This window comes from Saccostrea cucullata, unplaced genomic scaffold (assembly GCF_032062105.1).
Source record: "Saccostrea cucullata isolate Sc308-1 unplaced genomic scaffold, CSIRO_AGI_Scuc_v1 ctg205, whole genome shotgun sequence".
In the NCBI taxonomy this organism is placed as follows: Eukaryota; Metazoa; Mollusca; class Bivalvia; order Ostreida; family Ostreidae; genus Saccostrea; species Saccostrea cuccullata.
The window spans coordinates 497,460-504,099 of record NW_026936671.1 but is presented as its reverse complement, the minus strand read 5'-3'; the positions used below and the strand labels follow the sequence as shown (position 1 = coordinate 504,099).

The 6,640-nt window shown below is 32.1% G+C and overlaps 1 long non-coding RNA gene across 1 annotated transcript; it reads left to right on the top strand.

Moving 5' to 3' along the window:
- Positions 1-249: 249 nt before the first annotated feature.
- Positions 250-4,169, top strand: LOC134246204 (uncharacterized). The gene is made up of 3 exons (XR_009987591.1): positions 250-912; positions 2,497-2,556; positions 2,742-4,169. It is a non-coding gene; the product is annotated as an uncharacterized LOC134246204 (long non-coding RNA).
- Positions 4,170-6,640: the final 2,471 nt, after the last annotated feature.

The following is a 6,640-nucleotide window of genomic DNA, read 5'->3' as shown; positions in this document are numbered from 1 at the left end:
GTCCGAGTTTGTGTAGGCCGACTCCGTAATAGTCCGACTTAGTCATAGTCCGAGTTTGTTATGGGATGAGATCTCACGTAATCGTCGGGTCACTGTGCAGTGATATTGTACATGTAAGTTAGTTATGTATGTCTGACAATTTAATTTATAATTTTGAAATTGAATTACGTGGTTTTTACTGATAAATGGGAATTCGCAAGGATATTATAGATTGATGTATTTCGTATGATGTTCCCCATGTTCCCGCGACTGTTCAACATTTGATGATTAAATTTTATCATTTCCGCGTGTTCGTCAGTTTTATGAATAATAATTATTCACAAAAATAGCATTTTTTGTATATAATTACAACAAGTTACATTACTAACTAGCCTTATTTGTTAAAGACACAGCAATCATCAAGTTGTTAGAAAAGTAAGGTGTTCCGTTGGGGTACAAATCAAAGTGAAAAATGAGTATATATTGTGTGGAAAAATCAATAACATTGAGACAAACAGTTGTCTAATTTATGGAGCAAAATGAAACACAATGGTTCAGAAATTATTTATATTAATGTATTTTTTCTGTGTTTTTAGGTTTAAAATGTTTTTTTATAGTACAAATTTAAATAAGACATTATACACTGTTATACAACGTGGTGTATAAAATAAAATATATTTATTAAAAAACTTCATTCATTTTTTTATAAATCAATAAATGAAATACAGATAAGATTGAATGTTTAATCTTATAACCAGTTTTTGTTAATTTAAAAACAATTGTCTAAGAACTGTTCATGTTTAATTCTTAGGAGCAAACAGCCCTACAGTACTTAATTTACCCAGGAGTAGACTACTTGTAGTTGAAGGTAGACAGAAGGCCAGACTTAGGCAGGATGATTGAACAAAATCTGCTTGCAGATGGACTACTGAGGTACATAATTATAAGAAATATGAACACAACTGTATCTAACTATTATATAAATAGTGCATGTTTTTGAGGGCTACAATCCAAATTGACACCCCAAGGAAAACCATTGTCAACTGATACAAGGGATGTCAATTTTAAATATTACTGACTGAGTTCAAGGGCAACTTGTGTTTTATCAGACCCAAGATCCAAAGTGTCTGCCTGAGACAGATAGGCCAAAGGCAGACAATTTGGTTTGGGGATCAACAAAATTTATTTGCTTGAGAACACAGTCAGTAAATGTTTTGTTATACCTTTCATTTTAATATTTATTTAGATGTACGAGGGGTTATCAAAAAGTTCGTGGACTGAGGCTATAAAATTAGTACTATGTAGTCTGCGCTTTCAAAATTGATTTGGAACATAAAGCAACACAAACTAAAGAAATGTTGAAAATTTTAGCCTGATATGTTCATTATTTGCCAAATTATTATAAAATGAAAACAACATTATATCATCACCTGGCGCTGTCGTCGTTTATTTTCATGACGTCAGATAACGTCATTTTTTTTTCACTGTCCTCTTCTTATACCTCATACACTTTTTGATGAGATTCCCTGGAACTGAGTAAGGACTTAAACCCGCCTTGTTTATATGACTTTACAATGTCATGAACAGTGGCCTTCAATGAATATAATATTCCAGATGGATTAATACATTGGGAGAGATACGCGCTTGATTGTGCCGGAATATTTTGCTTTTGGGAGATCAATATCTACAACGCATGATCAACGTCATTTTTGATGGGATTGATTTTTCCCACCTTGAGTGCAAATCGACATTAACTGTGTATCCCTTTTTTCTCTGAATCTATTTTGATTTTTATACCAAATATTTTTTGAATTTGATTTTTCATTTCGTTTAAACATTCTTCATGCAATTCATTGAAATACATTCCTTGTCTCTTCAGAACACATTTTTAAAATGTTTTATGCATAGATTAAAAAGATAATGACATTAATTGTTTTCTAGGAGAAAATTATTTTTTCTAATAAAATTATTATTAGGTATTATGAGGTATTTTCACTTTGTATACTTGTCTTAAGAAGATGCCCATCATTTGACACTGAAAGTTCTGAAATTCTGTGAATAATAAACCTGAAATAAAACATTTCACTAAAATAAAACAAAAACTAAAAAAATTCTATAAAAAATATTTATGATATCAATACCCCCATCTGGATATTTGACATCTACATTATAAGTGGTGCTGTATTGAAATCTAAAATAAACTGTGGATGTAATGAGCCACCTTAAGCTCCGCCAATTGTGTGATGTACATGTAAGCGGTCCAACATTTCATCGACCGGTCCAACATCTCACTCAGTGGTTTAATTAATATCAATTGTTTTATGCCCGCTCAGCAAAACATTAGAAATGTATAGATTTGTATAGGAACAAATTTTTAAAAGTATAACAATAAGGATTGTTAGATGCATCTATACTAATCAGATTTTAGTATTTAACTTGAAAGTATAATACACTGTAACATGTAATGCAGCATTTTTACTGCTATGCATATATTTAATCCTTTTTTTATAGTTGTAGGCAAAAAAAATTGGACTCTCAGGAGGTGAACAGATGTTCAGCAAGAAATTCGCACATCAAGTGAGTGATGAACTAAAAAGATTTTCTCATTTTTCAGCAAGTTAAGATTTTTCCTCAAATTCATTAAAAATCATATCTGAGAAGCATTTAAACAAATAATATCAGATCAATATTCAAAAGAGAAAAGGTTCATAATTCACCAAACTAAAATGTTATCAAGTTACTGTTGTTTTTGATGATTTCAGATGCTGTGAATTACACTGATATCCCCCCCCCCAAAAAAAAGAACAGAGAGACCAATCATTAGCAGCTTGAGACTTGGTGCACATAACCTTGCCACAGAAAAGGGGATTTGCCTATAAACACTCCCTAAATGAAAGATTTTGTAAATTATTTGTTACACAGGAGAGATTTAAGATGTATTTCGTTTTTATTTAGCTACCAAAAATACAATAATTATAAGTTAACTTTTGAAAGGAAGTTGATGTATTTTTTTCTTGAAAGGAAAAGTATCAAATTTGTCTCATATACTTTTGATAGTCAATGTACAGAAATACTGAAAATAACACTTATTTATTAAGAAATACCATATATTTAGAAATCATTGTAATACATATTTGTTGTGTATTATTGTGTAAATTATATTATTGTGTGATTTATGTATAGCCTCAAAATCTAGATGCAGTGTATTGTATAAAATTGTATGAACAATTGGTGATTCTTATACTAATATGTTGCACCCTTGACAATTATTGTAATTGTGTTGGCGCTGATAAATATTTATATACATGTCATATATTAGTTCATGTACAAAACATATAAAGATTCTATAATATAACATAAAGTTTTGGCCTTTAACATGTTTAACTCAGCAAAAATATACATGTATTTCGTTCGCCAACCTTTACTTTTTTGTAAATAATGAAACCAGTATATTTTATAACAGAGGAAATTCGAACTGAATTTTTAAAAAGTTTTTTTGGAAACATGGCAATAATTTCAACAATTATATTCAAAATAATACATTATATCACATTTCAGAGAAAATGTATTATCTAACCGCCTGTCCTGTCTCTTAAATTATTAGCCTATATGAGATATTGAAAGCATATTCTTTGTTCAATAATAATTTTTAAAATGAGGAAATTCGAGCTAACCTGGCAATTTAATAAATATGAATACCCCTTTATTTTTTTGTTGTAAATGATTCATTCAACATCTATCTTTCCTATGGTTGTAAAAATATTTTTTTCTGAATATTTGATTTAAGTAAAAAAATTAAATGAAACAGAATGATTGTCAAAGACTTAATTATCACTTTATAAAGAGTACAGAGGAAATTCGGAATAAATATTTTGTGTCATTTGTGATCAAAAGTTTGTTATTTATTTTACTTTAGTACATTGCTTTAACATAAAACTTAAGACTTAAATTGTTTTTTTCATATCTAAACATCTCCATTTTTCCAAAACATCAATTTTAAAATACCACATTGGATTTTCTCAATTCCACAGGAGGAAAAAATGTATTTTTAGCATCAACTTTTCAAATGACCTTCAAGCAAAATCAAGGATGATGACCCCACATCTTTTTCTTGTCATTTAATTGTGCATATCTTGAAATGTTTCCATGCATAACTGCATTATTTTCTGAATATATAAAATAGGAAAAGAATCCAGAATGTATTTTTTGTCAAACCTAACTTATTCCTAGGAATAAAATGACAGAGGAAATTCGAAATAAATATTTTAAATATTATTTGTACAAACTATCATAAAATGAAATGTATAAATGGAAGTGTAACAGGAAAGGAGAAAATGCATGGCTGGACCGGGAATCGAACCCGGGACCCCTGTATCTCTAGTCAGGTGCTCTACCAACTGAGCTATCCAGGCCGATACCCACGGCCCTAACCATTACATTCCTCCCTCCTTAAATGGTCTTCGCCCTCGAAGACACAACCCAAGTTCTTATTGCCCCTGGCAGGACTTTCACCTGCAATTCCAGGGGTGGTCAACGGCACCAAATCTGTAACAGGAAAGGAGAAAATGCATGGCTGGACCGGGAATCGAACCCGGGACCCCTGTATCTCTAGTCAGGTGCTCTACCAACTGAGCTATCCAGGCCGATACCCACGGCCCTAACCATTACAGAAGAATTGAATGTATATATGTGTCACAATTACACCAAATTGCCTGTTTTGGGGGGTTAAGAATCTTTCTTATAGATTTGAACACCACTCTGTAAAATGGAAGATTTCAGAAACTGTTGAGTAAATTCGGGCTAAATTTGTTCTATAATTAGCATGAATACCATATCTTTTCTACCTTGTAAATTAATTTTCAAAATTTGAATACTCATCTGACAAAAATCTAAATATTTGACATTATATGATCAATTGTAAAAATTGAGATGAAATTTCATGTAAATTTATGAAAACTGAGAAATTTGAAAGAAATTATCAAGGAAATTCGGATTAAATGTTTTTATTGAATATTGAGGATTTCATGTTTTTTTCCCACCATCTCAATTCATGTTAGTTAGTGATCAAAAATAAGTTACAACTTTAATTTTATTGAGCAAGATATTTTTTTCTGTCAGCTAAATTTATTCCTATGTGTAAATTTCAAAAATTTCTCTGTGTAAAAGTACTATTTTTAGGACTGACTTTCAAACGACCTTGACCGAAAATCAAGGCTGATTACACCGGTTCATTTGGATGTTTAATAAGTGTACACATTCTGAATATTGAGTATTCAGAAAATCAAGATTCTGTGATTATAAGAAATATGAGAAGAATCCATCCTTAAAGAATATATAGTGGAAAAGCGAGACTGAGATCAAAGGTGAGCTTGTCTAATATAAGTCGTATGCCCCCAGGCCCGGTTTGATGAATGTAGGTCTAGTATGTTCTAGTCATGAGCCCAAATGGCGGAATTAAAAGGGGCCCCTGGCCCCCTACCTTTTGAGTCCAAAAAAAAAAAAAAACACAATATTTGATAAATGAGTGTTTTAATTGCGGCTGTGGGCCCCTTCCCTGACCTCAAACTGGCCCCCCTTTTCCAGAATTTCTGGATTCAGCAATAAGCCTCAGCCAGTCAAGAGTTTCCATATTTCAAGATATCTTCTTTATAGGTCACAGAGACCTACTGTTAACATAATTATGACATGTAACAGCTACCAAAATCAAAAATTTTCGAGTTGTATCATTCCTTTCCATTGGAAACGGAAGACCTTAATTGGGTACATCCCACTTATTATTTTTAGAATCGGTAGGAGAAGAAAGTAGTGCATACAAGTTCCTAAATTTGCAGACTTGCATAACAGAAATCTGGCAGATGTACTGAACTGAGCCTCATACTTGTTAATTGTTAGTATCTTTCCTATCATAAAAGCTTGGGAAATGTAATTTATGAAGAAGATCAGCCGAATTATTTTTTGCTAGCGCTCTCGAGCGCTAGCAACTACGTTAGTCCAAATTCCTTGAATACGCATGCTCGGCCGCCATGGTGGTGCATTCTGGGAAAACTGTGAGATCTAAGTACAGATAGACCGTACGATAACAATTTCGTTGAATCATGTTATTTATTGTGTAGCTTACACTTTAAAGATAACTTCATATTCATAATATTTCAAATTCTGGGTTTTTTTTCTTGCTGACGGAAAAGCCCGAGTCATTATCTGATTGTTCTAAACAATGACAGGGAGTTTTTTTTTTTTTTTTTACATCTAAGCACAACCAAAGATAGATTCTAATTTCTGATTGGTCAATTCAGCCAATCTTACAAATTCCAGAAACTGAAGCAAGAATTTACACTAAAAACAACGAATAAATCCACTATTTGTGTTAAAAAAATTCTGATGTGTATGGCTTTTAACCTAACACATTTCTTGACAAAGATGACCCACAGGACCAAGCTATTTCACATGCATGCGTTCCAAACTCTCTGGACTCTTTACACAACATACACTTTGAGTTATTTTCTATATTCCTTTCAACTCCCATGTATTTTCTTTGCTTAATTGCCAAGAAATCAGCTCATACATGTAATGTCTCAATCGGCATCCTCTTCATATTATAGAGAGCCCCCCCCCCCCCACCCTCTCCAGTAAAGGTCATGTATGTTCCTTTGCGCCAAAACTC